Genomic DNA, 23,517 nt, shown 5'->3' on the forward strand with positions numbered 1-23,517 from the left:
GCAGAAATAGATGTTTTTTTGGAAGTCTTTTGCTTTCTCCATGATCCAGCGGATGTTGGCAATTTGATCTCTGGTGCCTCTGCCTTTTCTAAAACCTGCTTGAACATCTGGAAGTTCATGGTTCACATATAGCTGAAGCCTGGCTTGGAGAATTTTGAGCATGACTTTACTAGCATGTGAGATGAGCGCAATTGTGCGGTAGTTTGATCATTCTTTGTCATTGCCCCTCTTTGATATTGGAATGAAGACTGACCTTTTCCAGTCCTGTGGCCACTGCTGAGTTTTCCAAATTTGCTGGCATATTGAGTGCAGCACTTTCACAGCATCATCTTTCAGGATTTGAAATAGCTCAATTGGAATTCCGTCACCTCCACTAGCTTTGTTCGTAGTGATGCTCTCTAAGGCCCACTTGACTTCACATTCCAAGATGTGTGGCTCTAGGTGAGTGATCACGCCATCGTGATTATCTTGGTCGTGAAGATCATTTTTGTACAGTCCTTCTGTGTATTCTTGTCACCTCTTCTGAATATCTTCTGCTCTGTTAGGTCCATACCATTTTTGTCCTTTATCGAGCCCATCTTTGCATGAAATGTTCCCTTGATATCTCTAATTTTCTTGAAGAGATATCTTGTTTTTCCTATTCTGTCATTTTCCTCTATTTCTTTGCATTGATCACTGAGGAAGGCTTTCTTATCTCTCGTTGCTATTCTTTGGAACTCTGCATTCAAATGCAGTGGTTAGGAGTCAAGCTGAAGGATGACTTGGAAATCTATAAAACAAGCAAGTGAAACCTCTAATGAACTTTGTTACTACTGCCAGAGTTGGCTAGAACAAATGGTTGGGGTCATTCTCTCACTTATATAAAATGATTGAGACACTACAGGGCTAAGAACTTCATTGTTGTAATATCATCTAATCATTAAAAGTATGCTGTAACATAGGCACAGAAAAGTCTTAAGAGAATTAGAAGGGTTTGGATGCTGTCTTATGTTATTACCTCAAAGAGTGTGAATGAGATGTAGTACCGTGTTCAGTTCAGTTCAGTAACTCAGTCGTGTCCGACTCTCTGCGAACCCATGAACCACAGCACGCCAGGCCTCCCTGTCCATCACCAACTCCCGGAGTTCACTCAAACTCATGTCCATCGGGTACGTGATGCCGTTCAGCCATCTCATTCTCCGTCGACCCCGTCTCCTCCTACCCCCAATCCCTCCCAGCATCAGACTCTTTTCCATAGAGTCAACTCGTCGCATGAGGTGGGCAAAGTATTGGAGTTTCAGCTTTAGCATCAGTCTTTCCAATGAACACCCAGGATTGATCTCCTTTAGAATGGACTGGTTGGATCTCCTTGCAGTACAAGGGACTCTCAAGAGTTTTCTCCAGAACCACAGTTCAAAAGCATCAATACTTCGGGGATCAGCTTTCTTCACAGTCCAACTCTCACATCCATACGTGACCACGGGAAAAACCATAGCCTTGACTAGACGGACCTTGGTTGGCAAAGTAAGGTCTCTGCTTTTTAATATGCTATTTAGGCTGGTCATAACTTTCCTTCCAAGGAGTAAGCGTCTTTTAATTTCCTGGCTGCAATCAGCATCTGCAGTGATTTTGGAGCCCCCAAAAATAAAGTCTGACACTGTTTCCACTGTTTCCCATCTATTTCCCATGAAGTGATGGGACCAGATGCCATGATGTTCGTTTTCTGAATGTTGAGCTTCAAGCCAACCTTTTCACTCTTCTCTTTCACTTTCATCAAGAGGCCTTTGAGTTCCTCTTCAGTTTCTGCCATGAGGGTGGTGTCATCTGTATATCTGATGTGATTGATATTTCTCCCGGCAATCTTGATTCCAGCTTGTGCTTCTTCCAGCCCAGCGTTCCTCATGATGTACTCTGCATAGAAGTTAAATAAGCAGGGTGACAATATACAACCTTGACGTACTCCTTTTCCTATTTGGAACCAGTGTGTTGTTCCATGTCCAGTACTAACTGTTGCTTCCTGACCTGCATACAGGTTTCTCAAGAGGCAGGTCAGGTAGTCTGGTATTCCCATCTCTTTCAGAATGTTCCACAGTTTATTGTGATCCACACAGTCAAAGGCTTTGGCATAGTCAATGAAGCAGAAACAGATGTTTTTCTGGAAGTCTTTTGCTTTCTCCATGATCCAGCGGGTGTTGGCAATTTGATCTCTGGTGCCTCTGCCTTCTCTAAAACCTGATTGAACATCTGGGAGTTCACGGTTCACATATTGCTGAAGCCTGGCTTGGAGAATTTTAAGCATGACGTTACTAGCGTGGGAGATGAGTGCAGTTCTGCGGTAGTTTTAGCATTCTTTGGCATTCCCTTTCTTTGTGATTAGAATGAAGACTGACCTCTTCCAGTCCTGTGGCCATTGCTGAGTTTTCCAAATTTGCTGGCATATTGAGTGCAGCATTTTTACAGCATCATCTTTCAGGATTTGAAATAGCTCAATTGGAATTCCATCACCTCCACTAGCTTTGTTCGTCATGACGCTCTCTAAGGCCCACTTGACTTCACATTCCAAGATGTCTGGTTCCAGGTGAGTGATTACGCCATCGTGATTCTCTTCGTCTTTTTTGTACAGTACTTCTGTGTATTCTTGCCACCTCTTCTTAATATCTTCTGCTTCTGTTAGGTCCATACCATTTCTTTCCTTTATCGAGCCCATCTTTGCATGAAATGTTCCCTTGATATCTCTAATTTTCTTGAAATGATCTCTTGTTTTTCCTATTCTGTTGTTTTCCTCTATTTTTTTGCATTGATTGCTGAGGAAGGCTTTCTTATCTCTCCTTGCTATTCTTTGGAACTCTGCATTCAGATGCTTATATCTTTCCTTTTCTCCTTTGCTTTTCGCTTCTCTTCTCTTCACAGCTATTTGTAAGGCCTTCTCAGACAGCCATTTTGCTTTTTTACATTTCTTTTCCATGGGGATGGTCTTGGTCCCTGTCTCCTGTACGATGTCACGAACCTCCGTCCAGAGTTCATCAGGCACTCTATCTATCAGATCTAGACCCTTAAATCTATTTCTTACTTCCACTGTATAATCATAAGGGATTTTATTAGGTCATATCTGAATGGTCTAGGGGTTTTCCCTGCTTTCTTCAATTTAAGTCTGAATTTGGCAATAAGGAGTTCATGATCTGAGCCACAGTCAGCTCCTGGTCTTGTTTTTGCTGTCTGTATAGAGCTTCCCCATTTTTGGCTGCAAAGAATATAATCAATCTGATTTCGGTGTTGACCATCTGGTGATGTCCATGTGTAGAGTCTTCTCTTGTGTTGTTGGAAGAGGGTGTTTGCTATGACCAGTGCGTTCTCTTGTCCAAACTCTATTAACCTTTGCCCTGCTTCATTTCGTGCTCCAAGGCCAAATTTGCCTGTTACTCCAGGTGTTTCTTGACTTCCTACTTTTGCATACCAGTCGCCTGTAATGAAAAGGACATCTTTTTTGGGTGTTAGTTCTAAAAGGTCTTGGAGGTCTTCACAGAACTGTTCAACTTCGGCTTCTTCAGCATTACTGGTTGGGGCATAGACTTGGATTACTGTAATATTGAGTGGTTTGCCTTGGAAACGAACAGAAATCATTCTGTCGTTTTTAAGATTGCATCCAAGTACTGCATTTCGGACTCTTGTTGACCATGACGGCTACTCCATTTCTTCTAAGGGATTCCTGCCCACAGTAGTAGATATGATGGTCATCTGAGTGAAATTCACCCATTCCAGTCCATTTTAATTCACTGATTCCTAGAATGTCAACGTTTACTCTTGCCATCTCCTGTTTCACCACTTCCCATTTGCCTTGATTCATGGACCTAACATTCCAGGTTCCTATGCAATATTGCTCTTTACAGCATCGGACCTTCCTTCTAGCATCAGTCACATGCACAACTGGGTATTTGTTTCGCTTTGGCTCCATCCCTTCATTCTTTCTGGAGTTATTTCTCCGCTGATCTCCAGTAGCATACTGGGCACCTACCGACCTAGGGAATTCCTCATTCAGTATCCTGTCATTTTGCCTTTTGATACTCTTCATGGGGTTCTCAAGGGAAGTGTTCTGAAGTGGTTTGCCATTCCCTTCTCCAGTGGACCACACTATGTCAGACCTCTCCACCATGAGGAGATACCCCTCATCCAAGGTAAGGTACAGTGGCTACACTTTGCTGGAGCAGCTGTGAAGAGATACTCCACAAACAATGTAAGTGAAACCCAAATAAGACGGTAGGTATTGGGAGGGGGCATTAGAGGGCAGACACACTGAAATCATAATCACAGAAAACTAGTTGATCTGATCACATGGACCACAGGCTTGTCTGACTCAATGAGGCTGAGCCATGCCATGTGGGGCCACCCAAGACGGACGGGTCATGGTGGACAGGTCTGACAGTACCTTGTTAGGATAGTAATTAATTTATTCTTATTTTGCCTGTTTGCAAGGTAATCAGAGTGTTCAGAAATGATAAGACCTAAATTGAGAGTTAATAAGCATTTGGTTAGAATCTCATATTAGCCACATGGACTGCATGACCTTGCACAATCGTGTGTGTGTGTGTGTGTGTGTGTGTGTGTAGAGAGAGAGAGAGAATCTACTACACTTAATACATATACTATGTGCATATTATTATATATAACATTATATATATTTTAAATTTTACTATAATGATGACAACAATATTTCACATGGTTTCTCTGCCAGGTTAAATTAGGAAAACTATCTGTCTATACTTCTGTGGTGTCTCACTTTAGATAGACTGGCACATAATAGGTAAAGAGTGAAGATTAGTTTCAATTACTCCACTGCTCTCTGCTCAGCAGTAAAGGATCCATTTGCCAATGCAGGAGATGTGGGTTCAGTCCCTGATCTGGGAAGATCTTCTGGAGAAGGAAATGGGAACCCACTCCAGTATCCTTGCCTGGAGAATGTCATGGACAGAGAAGCCTGATGGGCTACAGCCCATGGGGTCACAAAGAGTTGGACACAACTTAATGACTAAACAACAACAGAAACAACCCCACTGCTCTCTCTTCTCCCTAGCTAATAATTAGAACTATGTCACTAGATTTTTTAAATAATAGTTATCATTTATATAATGATTGCGATGTGAAATGCAATATTCTGAGCACTTTACATATAATTTAGTTACTTGTCACACAAAAGTACTGTAACACAGTTTCGCAGCAGTTGCTGTCACAGTCGTCTTCCTCTTAGAGTTGAGGGAGCTAACGCACAGAGAGCTGAAGAGCTAAGACGTGATGAAGACAGCACTGGAGCCTGGGCTCCTGCCTCCGAAACTTCAAGACAGATTGGCCGTGTAAGCTAGATTCTCATTACTGATTCCATATGTTGCATGGGAACATTGAAGCTTAATGTTCCGAGTCACTCCACAAGCAGTTGACAGGTATAATTCAAATCCAGATATGTATAAAGTCAAAGCTCACAAGGACAACCATGAAAGTGGTTAGAGAATTAACAGTGTGGCCTCCGTGAGACAGGCTGTGGTGCAGACTTGCTGAAGGCAAGGCAGAATGACTCAGCTATTTCCTAAAAACATAGTCCATTACCCTCAGGGACTCACAGAAAGCATCCTTCCAATAGCCTAAGAAAGGTTTCCCTGGTGGCTCAGACCTTAAATAATCTGCCTACAATGCAGGAGAATGCCTACAATTCAGGAGACCTGGGTTTGATCCCTGGTCAGGAAGATTCCCTGGTGAAAGAAATGGCAACCCATTCTAGTATTCTTACCTGGGAAATCCAATGGACAGAGCAGCTGGGCGGGCCCACAGTCCACGGGGTTGCAAAGAGTTGAACACAACTTAGTAACTAAATCACCTCTGCCACCACCACCACCATCCATGTAGGGAAAGATGAGAAGAGAACACGAGGGGAAAAGTTGGAGATGAGAGTGAATCTTGGATTCTTGCTTTCAATGGGAATGAATGAAAAGTTTAAATCAAACTGAAGTGATTCGCTAAATTTTTCATAAATATATAGCAAAACAGTGTTAGAACAGAAAATAAATTAATTGAAAGTATCAGGTAGCCAATCATGTTTCAGTTTTTTTATGTTAACAAAAAAGCTTATTTAAACGAGGTGAGTGTTTCAGATCCCTGTAGAAGCTATAGAAGAATGACACAGGTAGATTTATTTGTGGGTAATATGCTAATACATATGACTTTGTAACTATTTTGACACATGTCCGTGGTCTCAGGTCCATAAAAGTCTATTTTTGCATCAATAAAGTCAATCTGGTAAACACAGGAGCTACTTAACAAAGAAGGAGACATTTTCCTATTACCTAGATGAATAATTTCACCAATAGAACCAAAGAATTTTATATACATTTTCAAGTCATTCAGTTCAGTTCAGTCGCTCAGTCGTGTCTGACTCTTTGCAACCCCATGAATCACAGCACGGCAGGCCTCCCTGTCCATCACCAGGGCCTAATAACTGAAGATTCCAAGCATGTTCATTTCCAAGAGACTCCTACGGGATAATTAGTAGGTTATTGTGAATTATTATTTTGAAACAACTTCATGATTATCATAGCAATTCTGTTAGTTCTGAGAAGCAATTTTTGCTGTCAGTAATATTGTGGTCGTTTTTTTTTTTTTTTTTCTGACACTTGAAATCCCACTAGAGTCCTACACTCTAATACTGTAGAGGTTCTTTTAAATAGTTCATATATTTTAACATGTAGTTTTAATTTAAATTATTTCAAAAACCACATGGAAGTTCCTAAAAATGTTACTTGATATCTTCAGCTCTGAAATGTAATAATTTTTTGTTGCACTGAAGGGTGAGACCAGCGGAGGCTACTATAGAACCTGTTATCATAGGTGCTTTCTGAGAAGATGAAAGTACTTTATTTCTTAAAGTTATCTATCTATGTATTTACTTTTGGTTCTGCAGGGTCTTCCTTGCTGTGCATGGGCGTTCTCTAGTTGTAGACACTGGGGCTACATTCTGTTGCAGACCATGGGCTCTAATATCACAGGCTCAAAAGTTGCAGTGCACGGTTTAGATGGAATGTGGCTTGTGGTTATCTTCCTGGACCAGGGATTGAACCCACGTCCTCTGTAGTGGCAGGTGGACTCTAAATCACTGGACCACCAGGAAAGTCCCAGAAGGACTTTTAAATAAGAGTCTTATGCCTGAGAGCATCAAAAGGAGGCAAAAACCATCCCAGTCAGGAAATAGTTTTTCATCTTCAACTTGATTGTTCTTATGTGCGTTTTGTATGACAGTTTCACTAAAACAATGATATTTCAGCTGCTCTCAGAAAAACTTGCAGAACTTTTAGTAATTACACAGTACTAGAGTACCCAACAGAGAAGACAATGGCATCCCACTCCAGTACTCTTGCCTGGAAACTTCCATGGATGGAGGAGCCTGGTAGGCTGCAGTCCATGGGGTCGCTAAGAACTGGACACGACAGAGCGGCTTCACTTTCACTTTTCACTTTCATGCATTGGAGAAGGAAATGGCAACCCACTCCAGTGTTCTTGCCTGGAGAATCCCAGGGACAGGGGAGCCTGGTGGGCTGCCATATATGGGGTCGAACAGAGCTGGACACGACTGAAGCGCCTTAGCAGCAGCAGCAGCAGAGTACCCAAACTGGAAATTTGCATGGCTACAAACACAGACCTGTCTTCCCTTCACAGCATTTGCCAAATTTTAAATTGCTTGGAGTTGGGGGTTAAAAATATATCAAAAACCTCTGAAATACAAGAGTAGACAATTCTATATTACTTTCGTTCTGTACTTATGTGAAAGTCCTAGATTGCTATGCCCTAGTCAGAGGGGTGAAATGGAGATACAGTTAGTCAGTCAGTTCAGTTCAGTCGCTCAGTCGTGTCCGCCTCTCCGCGACCCCATGAATCACAGCACGCCAGGCTTCCCTGTCCATCACCAACTCCCAGAGTTCACCCAAGCTCATGTCCATCGAGTCGGTGATACCATCCAGCCATCTCACTCTCTGCCGTCCCCTTCTCCTCCCGTCCCCAATCCCTCCCAGCATCAGAGTCTTTTAGAATGAGTCAACTCTTCACATGAGGTGGCCAAAGTATCGGAGTTTCAGCTTTAGCATCAGTCCTTCCAATGAACACCCAGGATTGCTCTCCTTTAGAATGAACTGGTTGGATCTCCTTGCAGTCCAAGGGACTCTCAAGACCCTTCTCCAACACCACAGTTCAAAAGCATCAATTCTTCGGCAATCAGCTTTCTTCACAGTCCAACTCTCACATCCATACATGACCACGGGAAAAACTATAGCCTTGAATAGACGGACCTTTGTTGGCAAAGTAATGTCTCTGCTTTTTAATATGCTATCTAGGCTGGTCATAACTTTCCTTCCAAGGATTAAGTGTCTTTTAATTTCATGGCTGCAGTCAGCATCCGCAGTGATTTTGGAGCCCAAAAAAATAAAGTCTGTCACTGTTTCCACTGTTTCCCCATCTATTTCCCATGAAGTGATGGGACCAGATGCCATGATCTTTGTTTTCTGAATGTTGAGCTTCAAGCCAACCTTTTCATTCTCCTCTTTCACTTTCATCAATAGGCTTTTTAGTTCCTCTTCACTTTCTGCCATAAGGGTGGTGTCATCTGTATATCTGAGGTTATTGATATTTCTCCCAGCAATCTTGATTCCAGCTTGTGCTTCTTCCAGACCAGCGTTCCTCATGATGTACTCTGCATAGAAGTTAAATAAGCAGGGTGACAATATACAACCTTAACGTTCTCCTTTTCCTATTTGAAACCAGTCTGTTGTTCCATGTCCAGTTCTAACTGTTGCTTCCTGACCTGCATATAGGTTTCTCAAGAGGCAGGTCAGGTGGTCTGGTATTCCCATCTCTTTCAGAATTTTCCACAGTTCGGTGTGATCCACACAGTCAAAGGCTTTGTCATCGTCAATGAAGCAGAAATAGATGTTTTTCTGGAACGGTCTTGCTTTCTCCATGATTCAGTGGATGTTGGCAATTTGATCTCTGGTGCCTCCGCCTTTTCTAAAACCTGCTTGAACATCTGGCATTTCACAGTTCACATATTGCTGAAGCCTGGCTTGGAGAATTTTGAGCATGACTTTACTAGCGTGTGAGATGAGTGCAATTGTGCGGTAGTTTGAGCATTCTTTGGCATTGCCTTTCTTTGGGATTGGAATGAAGACTGAGCTTTTCCAGTTACAGTACATGTTGCCAAAACCTAAAGAATCAGTTTTCTATTGAATGAAGCTTATCGCTCTTAATAGCATCAGAAAAATAATTGAATCTTCATTGATTGATTTGAGAAATCCTGTAGAACATATTTGTAGTCTATATGGCATGTAATAAACAAATTACTAAGCATGATAATAGGAAAGATTTCATGCCCATACAAGAGGGAAAATGCCAAAAGCAAACACACATTGAACCAAAATTGGAGTTGGCAAGCAAGAATTTTAAAATAATTCTAAAAACATGCTAAAGAAAATTGTCCAAAAACAATGAAAATTACAAAAGTTGGGAGACATTCAGCAAATGATTGGAAACCTTTGAAAATAAATTAGAATTGAAAAATGCATATAAATTAGCAACTTATTGAATGGATTTATTGATACATTGAATTTTTAAAAGCAAAGAATTGGATGAAAAGTGACAAGGTCAAAAGGGTTTGAATTAAGGATCTTTGGTTTGGAACTTGCAACTAATGTGGTAAAGGAGGTCATCAGGAAAATATATGCTCAGTTCAGTTCAGTTCAGTCAGTCAGTCGTGTCCAACTCTTTGCGACCCCATGAATCACAGCACGCCAGGCTTCCCTGTCCATCACCAACTCCCGGAGTTCACTCAAACTCATGTCCATCGAGTCAGTGATATCATCCAGCCATCTCATCCTCTGTCATCCCCTTCTCCTTCTGCCCCCAATCCCTGCCAGCATCAGAGTCTTTTCCAGTGAGTCAACTTGAAATATATGCGGCTGCTGCTAAGTCACTTCAGTCGTGTCCGACTCTGTGCGACCCCATAGACGGAAGCCCACCAGGCTCCCCCGTCCCTGGGATTCTCCAGGCAAGAACACTGGAGTTGGTTGCCATTTCCTTCTCCAATGTGTGAAAGTGAAAAGTGGAAGTGAACTCGCTCAGTCGTGTCCGACCCTTAGCGACCCCACGGACTGCAGCCTACCAGGCTCCTCCATCCATTGGATTTTCTAGGCAAGAGTACTGGAGTGGCTTGCCAGTGCCTTCTCCGGAAATATATGCTGCTGCTGCTGCTGCGTCACTTCAGTTGTGTCCGACTCTGTGTGACCGCATAGACAGAAGCCAACCAGGGTCCCCCGTCCCTGGAATTCTCCGGGCAAGAACACTGGAGTTGGTTGCCATTTCCTTCTCCAGTGTGTGAAAGTGAAAAGTGAAAGTGAAGTCACTCAGTCGTGTCCGACCCTTAGCGACCCCACGGACTACAACCTACCAGGCTCCTCCATCCATTGGATTTTCTAGGCAAGAGTACTGGAGTGGCTTGCCAGTGCCTTCTCCGGAAATATATGCTACTTCCACTCAAATATGTAAATGCTCTCCATGAACCAGCCTTAAGAAAACAGACTTTCCTAGCAAATACTCTTTCGCATTGGCACTGCTTGAGAGGAATGAGCTTTAAAAAGTGTTTTCCATGTAGCATAGAACCTAGAATTCTTCCATCTTTTGGACAATAGATGGCACCAGAGACAACTATCTAAACTAGTTAGTATGCCTCTAAGTCAGTCCTGAAAAATAAACTCTCAGTGTTCATAGAGATTTTTGTGTAGCTGAGATTTCCACGTATGTTAGTACTCTGTTTCTCACTGTGTATATATATTTTCTTTCAGAAATTTAAATTTTCTTTTAAGAAATTCTCCCACTACTTGGTAAATTGATAACACTCCTCTCTGTGCAGGAAACTGTGACTCTCAGGTTCTAGTAAGCCATCATCAAACAAAAAGTCCTGATTCTTCTCATCCTTGGTGTCAATACCCAAATATTCTTGTTGTTTAGTCTCTAAGTCATGTCTGACTCTTTGCAACCCCATGGACTGTAACCCACCAGGCTCCTCTTTCCATAGAATTCTCTAGGCAAGAATACTGGAATGGGTTGCCATTTCCTCCTCCAGGGGATCTTCCTGACCCAGTGATCAAATCTGGGTCTCCTGCACTGTAGGTAAATTCTTTATCACTGAACCACTGGGGAAGCTCTTATACTCCAATAGGTTGAATTAATTTTACAGCAGGTCAGTAAAATACAATTGAATTAAAGTTGAACTCTTTCTAGAATCAGCATCAAACTATGGCTTATAGTCTCACATATAGGGCTTTTCATGGGAAGCTGTGAGACAAGTGGACCTCAATACCCACCAGTCAGAAATTCAAATATTTATATAGAGGTCTTAACAAACTTCAAGCATGTACACTGTCCAGGTGGTCTCAACAGCAAGTTGCTCTCTCAAGACCTCTTGTGACTTTGACAATATCTCCCACTGTAGGAATGCTGGACAGAATGTACATTCTAAAGACAAAGGAGAGGTTGAGGAGCACCCAGGTCCAGTTTGCCAGTCAACCAGATGTCACCTTCTCCAGATGACCTCCTCCCATGGTCCTAAGTGAATCTGTCAAATTAATCCCTTTATGTGCATGAGTCCTAAGTTGCTTCAGTCCTGTCCGACTCTTTGTGACCTTCTGGACTGCAGCTCACCAGATTCCTCTGTCTATGGGACTCTGTAGGAGAGAACACTGGAGTGGATAGATATATTTTCTCCCAGGGGATCTTCCTGACCCAGGGACTGAACCGGCATCTCCTGCAGCTCAGCAGGCAGACTCTTTACTGCCGAGTCACTAGAGAAGCCTGAATCCATTTATACACAATGTCATATCCATGTTTCCAGAAGGAGTTGAATGCAGTTAATATCTTGAAAAAATTGTATGAGATGGCCGAGCTACTGAGATACCCTATGAGTAGTCAAGTAAAGTATCTTGTGTCCCTTTAGAGGTGAAAGCAAACTTCCTCTGAGAGGCAGTCAAAATAGGCACCGAACAGAGTATATTAGCTAAATCTATGGCTGCAAAACACTTGATACTTGCTAATGGAATGAAGTTGGTAATTTCATTGTTATTGCATATGGAGCCTTCATAACTGGGGCTATGGCATTAAGGTTTTGATCATATGGTGTCATTCATTATTTTCATTTTATGGACTGGCCTAACTGGGTTGTAAAATGGAGAAATGTTTGGAGCTAATCCCCGTCCCCTCCTTCCTGAATCAACTTGATCTGGAGAAAGGGGATGGATGAAGGTGGAAGACAAAGCAGTTACACAAACCAAGGGCCCCAGGGCATCGTGCGGCTCCTCGCTGCCGGGTGGGTGGATGGGTGGGTGGGGGGATGAGTCCTTCGTCCCTATTCCCTGAAGATTGTTCCCTGGGACTGGGAAGACGGCCTCTGGACCAGCCTATACTCTCTGAGCCCAGACGGCCTGAGCAGAGGCAAAGCAATGGTCCTTCTGCCTTCCTGGGGAGGCCAGAACTGCTAGGGCCCCCGTCATCTCCAACTACAGAAGGATCCAGCTTATGGCCATTCTCTCCCAGATGATCCCCAGCCTGAAGCTGGGGCTGTGCAAGGCCAGCCCCCAGGAGGGGGTGTGCAGGGAGCCTGAGGGCGGACAGGTCTGCGCAGGCTTGCCGAGGCCTTGACACCACAAGCTTCCTGAAGAGTCTGCTCCCCAGGGTCGGGCTGCGGAGGCTGGTGCAGATACAGAAGGAAGGGGAAGGCAAGATGAGGAAGGAGCTTTCTGGCCCCAATTACTTAAAAAAAAAAAAAAAAATTCCACTTCTCTTTCAAATGGTTCTTGTATAATGAGTTTAAGTCTTAGAGGATCCCATTTTATTTTACACTGGGCCATTTCAGCTGTTTTAACTGTGTGCTTTAAAAGCTGTCCGCAGTCAAACATCAAATATGGAGTCAGACTCCATGTTACAAGTCTCTTTTCATGAAACATAGCATACATGTGCAGCTGAGCAGTTCTATCAGCTTAATTCCTGCCAGTAAAATTTTTGGATAATGACTTTCTTTCATTTTGTAATCTGTTAATGAATATTGTTGTTGTTTAGTCCCTAAGTCATGTCTGACTCTTTTGCAACCTCATTTGCAACCTCATGGACTATAGCCCACCAGGCTCCTCTGTCCATGGGATTTCCCAGGCAAGAATACTGGACTGGATGGCCATTTCCTTCTCCAGGGGATCTTCCCCACCCAAGGATTGAACACTTATATCCTGCTTGGCAGGTGGATTCTTTACCACTGAGCTTCCAAGGAAGCTTGTCAGTGAATATAAACATATATGAATACATATACACTGCATATATACTTTTTATATTTACATATAAATATATAAAAACCTTAAAACTCCGTAATAAAGAAATCAACAGCACAAGTAAAATGTTAGAAAACAATTTGAACAGATAATTCATCAAAGAAGATATAGAGATGACAAATAACAACATGAAAAAACTCAGTGTGAAATTACTGAGTTTGATTAGGAAAATCAAAATTAAAAAATGAAGTATCACTAAACACATCATAGTTGAAAAAAATCTAATAAAAACAAAACAACAACAAAAAACAATGCACAGATAATATTTAATGCTGGTGATGATTTAGAACAAGTGAACTTCTGTGCATTTCTAGTAGGAATGGAAAATTGAGACAGCTTCTCTGAAGGTTGGTGGTTTATTATAAAGTTAATTGCACACTTACAAAATACATTTATCCAGAAGTCCCACTTTACAGAGAAATGGAAACTTGTATTTACACAAAAATCTATTACCAAACATTCAGGGCAGCTATAACAGTGAAATTCTGGAAACAGCCACGTGTTCTTCACCCAAGGAATGAGTAAACAAACTCCGGTATATTACATAGTGTGAGACACTACTGAGAAATATAAATAAACAAACTATATTGATGCAGGCAGCAATATGCTAAATGCTCTATGCAAAGTGAAAATTCAGACTTAAAAGGCTTTATGATTCCATTTATATGACATTTTCAAAAAGGCATATGGACAGAGGACTGGTCAGTTCAGTTCAGTTCAGTTCAGTCGCTCAGTCGTGTCCGACTCTCTGTGACCCCATGCTGGTAGTACATTGGTGGGATATTAACTAGAGAAACAAAAAATGAGAATTTTGGAGATTTATCAAGCTGTTATGTATTTTGACCATGTTTTTGGTAACATAACTCTGGATTTGTCAGACTTCTCAAAAAGCTTACAACAGAAAAGTGCATTTTAATTTGCATGCAAATTTAAAATATTATAGAATATGTTTTTAAATACTATCAATTAATGAAAACATCTCTGTGGTATTATACATGGCCATTTCCCTGAACCTTTTATCCTCATTTAACAATCAATTACCTTTGACAACTAGACTGCCATGGTCAGCCTATGGGTTGAGAAATAATCTCAGTTAGATGCTGGCAGGAGGTCTTTGTCGTTCCTGAGTCACTGTTTTGTCACAGACACTCTCATACACCTAATTGATACAGTTTGCAGACAGGGACACACAGAGGATGACAGTAAAATTTAATGTTAAAACAAAACATGTCTGTATGTCACTGTTGTTTGAATGATACATGCACAATACTGTTAAAATTGTTGTATATTTCAAATACCAGAAAGTGATTCTTTCCAGACTAGAGAACAACCCATTCTTCCTGAAAGGCTATTTATAAATATTTAACTATTTAATCTTAATGATAAAATTCTAGTCATAGGAACTTATTATCATGATTGGTTGAACATTCAAAGGAAAGAAAGATTGAAACATAACTCTAGGTCAGTACCAATATGCTGCTACTGCTGCTGCTAAGTCACTTCAGTCGTGTCCGACTCTGTGTGACCCCATAGCTGGAAGCCCACCAGGCTCCCCCGTCCCTGGGACTCTCCAGGCAAGAACACTGGAGTGGGCTGCCATTTCCTTCTCCAATGTGTGAAAGTGGAAAGTGAAAAGTGAAAGTGAAGTCGCTCAGTCGCGTCCGACCCTCAGCGACCCCACGGACTGCAGCCTACCAGGCTCCTCCATCCATGGGATTCTCCAGGCAATAGTACTGGAGTGGCTTGCCATTGCCTTCTCCGCAGTACCAATATAGGTATTGTTAATTAGAAGCAGAGCATATCAAGAAAAGGTGGCGAGAATACACAGAAGAACTAAACAGAAAACATCATCTTCATGACCCATATAACCACGATGGTGTGATCACTCACCTAGAACCAGACATCCTGTAATGCAAACTCAAATGGGCCTTAGGAAGCATCACTACGAACAAAGCTAGTGGAGGTGATGGAATTCCAGTTGAGCTATTTCAAATGCTAAAATATGATGCTGTGAAAGTGCTGCACTCAATACGCCAGCAAATTTGGAAAACTCATCAGTGGCCACAGGACTGAAAAAGGTCAGTTTTCATTCCAATCCCAAAGAAAGGCAATGCCAAAGATTGTTCAAATTACCGTACAATTGCACTTATCTAACATGCTAGCAAAGTAATCGTCAACATTCTCCAAACCAGGCTTCAGGAGTACATGAGCCATAAGCTTCCAGATGTTCAAAACTGGATTTAGAAAAGGCAGAGGAACCAGAGATAAATTTGGTAAAAGTTGGATCATTGAAAAAGCAAGAGAGTTCCAGAAAAAATCAACTTCTGCTTTATTGACTACACCAAAGCCTTTGACTGTGTAGATCAAAGCACACTGTGGAACATTCTTAAAGAGATGGGAATACCTGACAACCTGACCTGCCTCCCGAGAAATTTATCCAGGACAAAAAGCAACAGTTAGACATGGGCATGGAACAACAAACTGGTTCCAAATTGGGAAAGGGGCATGTCAAGCCTATATATTGTTACCATGCTTATTTAATTTATATGCGGAGTTCAGTTCAGTTCAGTTCAGTCGCTCAGTCGTGTCCGACCCTCCGCGACCCCATGAATCAAAGCACGCCAGGCCTCCCTGTCCATCACCATATATGCGGAGTACATCATGAGAAATGTTGGGCTGGATGAAGCACAAGCTGGAATCAAGATTGCTGAGAGAAATATCAATAACCTCAGATACTCAGATGACACCACTCTTATGGCAGAAAGCAAAGAAAAACTGAAGGGCCTCTTGAAGAAAATGAAAGAGGAGAGTGAAAAAGTTGGCTTAAAGCTTAACATTCAGAAAACTAAGATCATGGCATCCAATCCCATCACTTCATGGCAAATAGATGGGGAAACAATAGAAACAGTGACAGACTTTATTTTGAGGGGCTCCAAAATCACTGCAGATGGTGACTGCAGCCATGAAATTAAAAGATGCTTGCTCCTTGGATGAAAAGCTATGACCAACCTAGACACCATATTAAAAAGCAGAGACATTACTTTGCCAACAAAGTTCCTTCTAGTCAAGGCTATGGTTTTTCCAGTGGTCATGTATGGATATGAGAGTTGGACTATAAAGAAAGCTGAGCCTCAAAGAATTGATGCTTTTGACCTGTGGTGTTGGAGAAGACTCTTGTGAGTCCCTTGGACTGCAAGGAGATCCAACCAGTGAATCCTAAAGGAAATCAGTCCTGAATATTCATTGGAAGAACTGATGCTGAAGGTGAAACTCCAATACTTTGGCCACCTGATGCTAAGAGCTGATTCATTTGAAAAGACCCTGATGCTGGGAAAGATTTAAGGCAGGAGGAGATGAGGATGAAAGAGGATGAGATGGTTGGATGGCATCACTGACTTGATGGACCTGAGTTTGAATAAGCTCTGGAGGTTGGTGATGGACAGAGGAGTCTGGTGTGCTGCAGTCCATGGGGTCACAAAGAGTTGGACACAACTGAGCGACTGAACTGAATTGAACTGAATCATGAGCTGTGTAAATAGTTCTCCCGGCTTTGGTTTTATCATGATTTCAAATAATGATGATGCGGTCATATTCTTTGTAAGCCAAATTGTAAATAAAATCTGCAAAGCCTGCATGTTCAACAACGTTTTTTAATGTTAAAATCGTATAGGAGTAGCAACAAACTGGATGACAAAATGAAACTTTTTTTTTTAATAGTAGATATTTGTGCAAAAATGCTGTCAAATATCTAGCTATAGGATTTTTAATTATGAAATCCACACCTACAGAAGCACGCAATTTTTTTTCTTTACAATAAAACCTCTTTAACTGCTCTCACATTGATACCATGAGTATATTAAATTCTTGCAAAATACTAATGAGATGTGTCTGTCGTCACAGTTGATTCTATTCACAGAAGTTCATATAGCAGATGAAGTTGTGTTGAATACATATGCAGAAGAGGAAAGCACTGTTTAAACACTGAAGTGCTCAGTCATAACACACACATTAAAATGCCAAAACCTGCATTTCTGAGAAACATTTCCTACCACAAAAGAGCTTCTGCAACAGCTGAAAAGCTACTAAAAAGGTACTATCTACCACCGCCAAACACTGTGAAACATGAATGTGTATTTTCTTCTTTAGAATCATATTCAGGCCTGTGTGACAAAACACGTTTATTCATTTCACACAGCAACACTTCTGGTGGGATGGTATGGCTAGCTATGTGCTTTTAAATAAGCTTCATACTCATTTTAATTTTGTTCTTTAGAAGAATGAAAGGAAAAAATAGTAGCTAAATGACTTGCTCTACATCTGGTAAAGAGAAGATTAAAAACCAGTGATCGAACTCCTGGGACAGCAGTGTTGCACAATTTTGTAAAAATGTCTTTACTAAGTAATACATATATATGGAATCTAAAAAAAAAAATGATACTGATGAACCTATTTGTAGGAAAGGAATGGACACACAGATGTAGGGAATGGACTTACACGGGGGAAGAGAGAGTGTGAGATGAATGGAGAAAGCAGCATCAGCATACATACACAATCAGGTGTGAGATGGCTGGCTGGTGGGAAACTGCTGTGCAGCACAGGGAGCCCAGCCTCAGGTGATGACCCGGAGGGATGGGCAGGGCGGGGAGGGAGGAGACTTAAGGCTGGAGGAGAAGGGGATGACAGAGGAGATGGCTGGATGGCATCATGGACTCAATGTACATGAGTTTGAGCAAATTCCAGGAATTGGTGATGGACAGGGAGGCCTGGCGTGCTGAAGTCCATGGGGTTGCAAAGAGTCAGACATGACTGAGCAACTGAACTGAACTGAAAAATATAGTATAACAAGAAGTGGTTAACTTCTAAGCTGGGAAATGTAGACATCTTTAAAAATTTCTCTGATAACCCTGTGGCCAGCATTTAAAGCATTTTAAAATAAACTATTCACATTACTCTTTTTCAGTAATAATTTTCTCAATGCTGCAATCACATCCTTGATCGAACATTGGAGTCACCATGGTGTAGAACAGAGAGAGGAGTCTGTCAGTTCCTGCAGAATGTCTGGATTTGGGCCTTAAGTAGGTAATAGCAGCAGATCCAAAGAATAAAAGCACAACCAACAGGTGAGAAGAGCATGTGGAGAAGGCTTTGGCTCTTCCTCTGGCTGTTGGAAACCTCAGAATGGTGGAAATAATTTTGCTGCAAGAGGCAAGGATCAGCATAAAACGTACAATAACAAACAACAGAGCTCCTGCATAGACTGAGAGCTCGTGTGCAAAAGTGTCCCCGCAGGCCAGCATCAGAATGGGGGAAATATCACAGAAGAAGTGGTGAATCTCCTTCGAATGACAAAGACGCAGAGAGAAGATCCGGCACGTTTGCCCTGTCTACACTGGGATTCCACTGACCCAGGAGTCCACAGCCAGCTGGAGGCACACCTTTGGGGTCATGACCAGGGGATAGTGCAGAGGGTGACAGATGGCCACGCAGCGGTCACAAGCCATCACTGCCAGGAGGAAGCATTCAGTGTCTCTGAGGAGTAGAAAGAAATACATTTGGGCAGCACAGTCCAGCACAGAAATGCTTCTGCCCTTAGTCCAAAGGTTCCAGAGTCCTAGGGAGAGTGACGAACACGTAACAGATTTCCAAGCAGGAAAAGTTTGCCAAGAAAAAATACATGGGTTTGTGCAGTGCTGGGTCAAGCCTGCTGCTGCTGCTGCTAAGTCACTTCAGTCGTGTCCGACTCTGCGACCCCATAGATAGAAGCCCACCAGGCTCCCCCGTCCCTGGGATTCTTCAGGCAAGAACACTGACTGTTGCCATTTCCTTCTCCAATGCATGAAAGTGAAAAGTGAAAGTGAAGTCACTCAGTCGTGTCCGACTCTCGGCGACCCCATGGCATGCAGCCTACCAGGCTCCTCCGTCCATGGGATTTTCCAGGCAAGAGTACTGGAGTGGGTTGCCATTGCCTTCTCCATGGATCAAGCCTAGTTAGCCAAGTTGGTATTAATATGAGACTATTTCCAGTTAAGATAATGATGTAAATGATGGAGAACACCCCAAAGAATAGCCCTTAAAGGTTTGGAAGGCCAGAAAACGCCAGGAGTACAAATTCCATCATTTTGGATATGTTATCTCTTGCTTCCATATCTTAATATTTCATCTGTGGGAATGATCCAATCAGAGGTAGTGTTATTTCATTTTTATTAGCTCTTGTTTTCTTATTTATAAAACAGGATGTTACAACTTTCTATTTTTCAATTTCCTATAAAAACCAAACCTATAACACCAGGTGCTCTAAATGTGTGATAAAGTGTGTTTTTCATCATTATTAAATCTATCTGTAAATTAAAAAAAAAACTTTAATCTTTTTATTTCTGGTGTATACAATATTTATTTAGTTCTGAAGACACATGATTGTAATTTTGCTATTCGTCTGAACACTCAAAAATACAAATTCTGAAATTAAGTTCCTTTGTGAAATAACTTGATATTTGCATTTGATGTGTTATTCTTTTCACCTCTCCATTCTGTTTTTCATTATCAATTCAAAATTAATTTTTTTGCTCTTTTAAATGTCTTCAGTTCAGCTCAGTCACTCAGTCGTGTCCGACTCTTTGTGACCCTACGAATCACATCACGCCAGGCCTCCCTGTCCATCACCAACTCCCGGAGTTCACTCAAACTCATGTCCATTGAGTCGGTGATGCCATCCAGACATCTCATTCTCTGTCGTCCCCGTCTCCTCCTGCCCCCAAACCCTCCCAGCAACAGAGTTTTTTCCAGTGAGTCAACTCGTCGCATGAGGTGGCCAAAGTATTGGAGTTTCGGCTTTAGCATCAGTCCTTCCAATGAACACCCATGATTGATCTTTAGAATGGACTGGTTGGATCTCCTTGCAGTCCAAGGGACTCTCCAGAGTCTTCTCCAGCACCACAGTTCAAAAGCATCAATTCTTCAGCGATCAGCTTTCTTCACAGTCCAACTGTCACATCCATACATAACCATGCAATATAAAATAGTCTTAGGGATACATATAGTTAATTTTTTTAAATGAGATATTTTTCTGTTGTATTTTCAATGTCTTTTTACCTTTGACATTCCACATATTTATCTGTTTTATTGTAAAACAAAATTCAACAGCTAACCACTCAATATTTTTGAATGGTATTTAATTGAAATATATATATTGAAATCAATATAGTGTCTACAAATCCAGCATTCATAATTTTTATTTAGATTTTTCTGCTCAAAGAATTCTAAGCTGGTCTTCCTGTCCAGGAACTCTCATAAGGGTAAGAGGCAGGTTCATCTAGCATTTATATTTATTAAAGCATTCAAACTAGAATGTTCACCTGTTACACACTTATTGTAAGAAATACATCCACCACAATAGCTATCTCAGAGCCTCCTAAATTACAAAGGACTTCAATAATTGCAACAATTCTGCTGAATACCTTTAATTAATTGTTTTTTGGTGTTTTTTTTTTTTTAACCCCTATGTGAATGTTAGTTCATGCGTGTGAAAGCTTTAGGTTGAGATTGTCCATCTTTAAGTCATCTTTTTTCTTTGCTATATCTAGATTTTAAGCATTTGATCATCAGTGTATCTTTGTATGAAATGTGTATTATGTTTCTTCCACAAAAAGTGATTTACTAACTTCTTGAATTAATAATTAAAATGAACCAACTTGCTTACTTTGTCAAAATAGTCCTCAACGTGTAAGCAAGGGTACTTACCCAAAATTCAAACTGGCCACCCTTCCCTCCTGGTCTAGCTCAGCCATGCCTTCTCTGCATATATGTCTGTGTGTGAATGTGTACGTATATTTAGAAATTGCACTCTTTTCACTTTTGCAAAATATCAAGTTATTTCATTATTTTCAGTATCTCACACATAGCTCTCATGGTATGTGTTAATTAATTTGGAAGTCCATGGAAACAGTCACTGCAAAGCAGAGGCACACCTATATCCATATCTAAGTGTTTTAAGTCATAATGAATGATCAACATTTCAGCTACAGAAACGTAGACACACATGGGGCAGAAGCAACAGTCCATCAAAGATGTGGGCTTGCAGAGGAATTCTGTGACTTAGAAAAAGAAAGCTAATAACATTTCTCTATTTAATTCAGTGTAAGGTATATTACTGGAACACTGATTAAAAAATTTTTTAAATTAATTCCCAATCTTTTTAGGCTGGCTCCCATCATGCACCTACGTTCAGAAAATCCCACCTGCTTGATTCTCTCTATTGTCTCTGCTCTTTATGTAAGGTCTTCTCTTCTTTAGTCCTGTCTCTCAATTCTTCCTACTATTGAAGTAGGGTAGTACATTTGAAAATAATACTGAATCTAAGGTGCCAAAAAAAAAAAAAGCCAGAAAAATCAAGAATAACAATTTGATATTGAGAACGGTGTTCCACATTTACTGAAATCCTTTTTAGCTTCGACTTTTTTTTTTTTTTTGTCAAATGGAACATTTTGTTAATAATCAATGGAATTATCAATGCAAAATCATTTATAATGTAAAACATATTGCAATTATTCAAGTCCCATCCAAATTATACTTAATCCCATGAGTATAAATTATAATTATACTCATCAAATATGCTTTTCACAAATCTCATAGCATAGCTGCTGGTTTCTGACTTCTGGAAACCTTTAGATGTTTTTATTTCTACAACTCAGGAAGAAAAATACTAAATGATCCAGCATACATAGCCACTTTTGTACTTGCTCATGAGATTTATTATTAATATATACACCATATTCAAAATGTATTCAGTTCAGTTCAGTTCAGTCGCTCAGTCGTGTCTTACTCTTTGCCACCCCATGAATTGCAGCACGCCAGGCGTCCCTGTCCATCACCAACTCCCGGAGTTCACTCAAACTCATGTCCATCGAGTCGGAGATGCCATCCAGCCATCTCATCCTCTGTTATCCCCTTCTCCTCCTGCCCCCAATCCCTCCCAGCATTAGAGTATAGGCAAGTTTAAAAAATCAAATTGAAGACAGGAAATAAAAATCTAGAATTTGTGACTATAATTCAGCAGCCTGTATCATTAGGATAAGCATGTAAATATAAAAATGAAAGAATTTCAATGTCTCATTATTATTTTCCATTTCATTTACCATAAAATTTAAATTTAACAAATATAGAGTCTCTTTAATAATACGATGCAAACCCATTTTAGGAAAGTTCATTTATTATTTTTCTCTTTGCTGCTGCTGCTGCTGCTGCTAAGTCACTTCAGTCGTGTCCGACTCTGTGTGACCCCATAGATGGAAGCCTATCAGGCTCCCCCGTCCCTGGGATTCTCCAGGCAAGAACACTGGAGTGGGTTGCCATTTCCTTCTCCAATGCATGAAAGTGAAAAGTGAAAGTGAAGTCGCTCAGTCGTGTCCGACCCATAGCAACCCCACGGCCTGCAGCCTACCAGGCTCCTCCATCCATGGGATTTTCTAGGAAATAGTACTGGAGTGGCTTGCAATTGCCTTCTCCGATTTTTCTCTTTAGTTATATACAATTAATTTTAATGGAATAGCCCCAGATTTAATACATGAAAACTACCTAAATATATGTGCAACAAAAAATCACTACAAGTGTTAGCATTTAAAAAGATTATAAATGACAAAAATGTTAAAGAGGTCAGTAATCATTGGAATATTAGCCCAGATATTACAAAGTATTTTATTATTTCTCATTTGATAATATAATGATGACAATCAAAAAAGCATCAAAATGTTATCTGAATTTGGTTTGAAATTAAATAGCAACAATTTTTTTTAAAATTTTCCAAAATGAGTATTCTCTTGCTGATGCTAAATACCTACATATATGTACAAAAATAAATTGATATTGGACAAAAATGATTCACACTTACCTGTTTGAATTGCGCAATATAATGCTTCCCCTTATAGGTAGAGTTAAATGACAGAGAAAATGACAAAGATTTTTTGTTGTTGTTTATTTTAACAGTTGAGAAATTCACATTCACTCGAAATGAGGATTAGTTTAGCTCAGTTCAGTTGCTCAGTCGTGTCCGACTCTTTGCGACCCCATGAATCACAGCACGCCAGGCCTCCCTGTCCATCACCAACTCCCAGAGTTCACTCAAACTCATGTCCATCGAGTCGGTGAT

At 41.0% G+C, this 23,517-nt stretch overlaps 1 pseudogene; it reads right to left on the reverse strand.

Moving 5' to 3' along the window:
- Positions 1-12,267: 12,267 nt before the first annotated feature.
- Positions 12,268-19,536, reverse strand: LOC148777225 (olfactory receptor 10AG1-like; annotated as a pseudogene).
- Between the last annotated feature and the right edge of the window lie 3,981 nt (positions 19,537-23,517).

This window comes from Moschus berezovskii, chromosome 7 (assembly GCF_049115385.1).
Source record: "Moschus berezovskii isolate FMDL1 chromosome 7, NW_MosBer_1.0, whole genome shotgun sequence".
NCBI lineage: Eukaryota > Metazoa > Chordata > Mammalia > Artiodactyla > Moschidae > Moschus > Moschus berezovskii.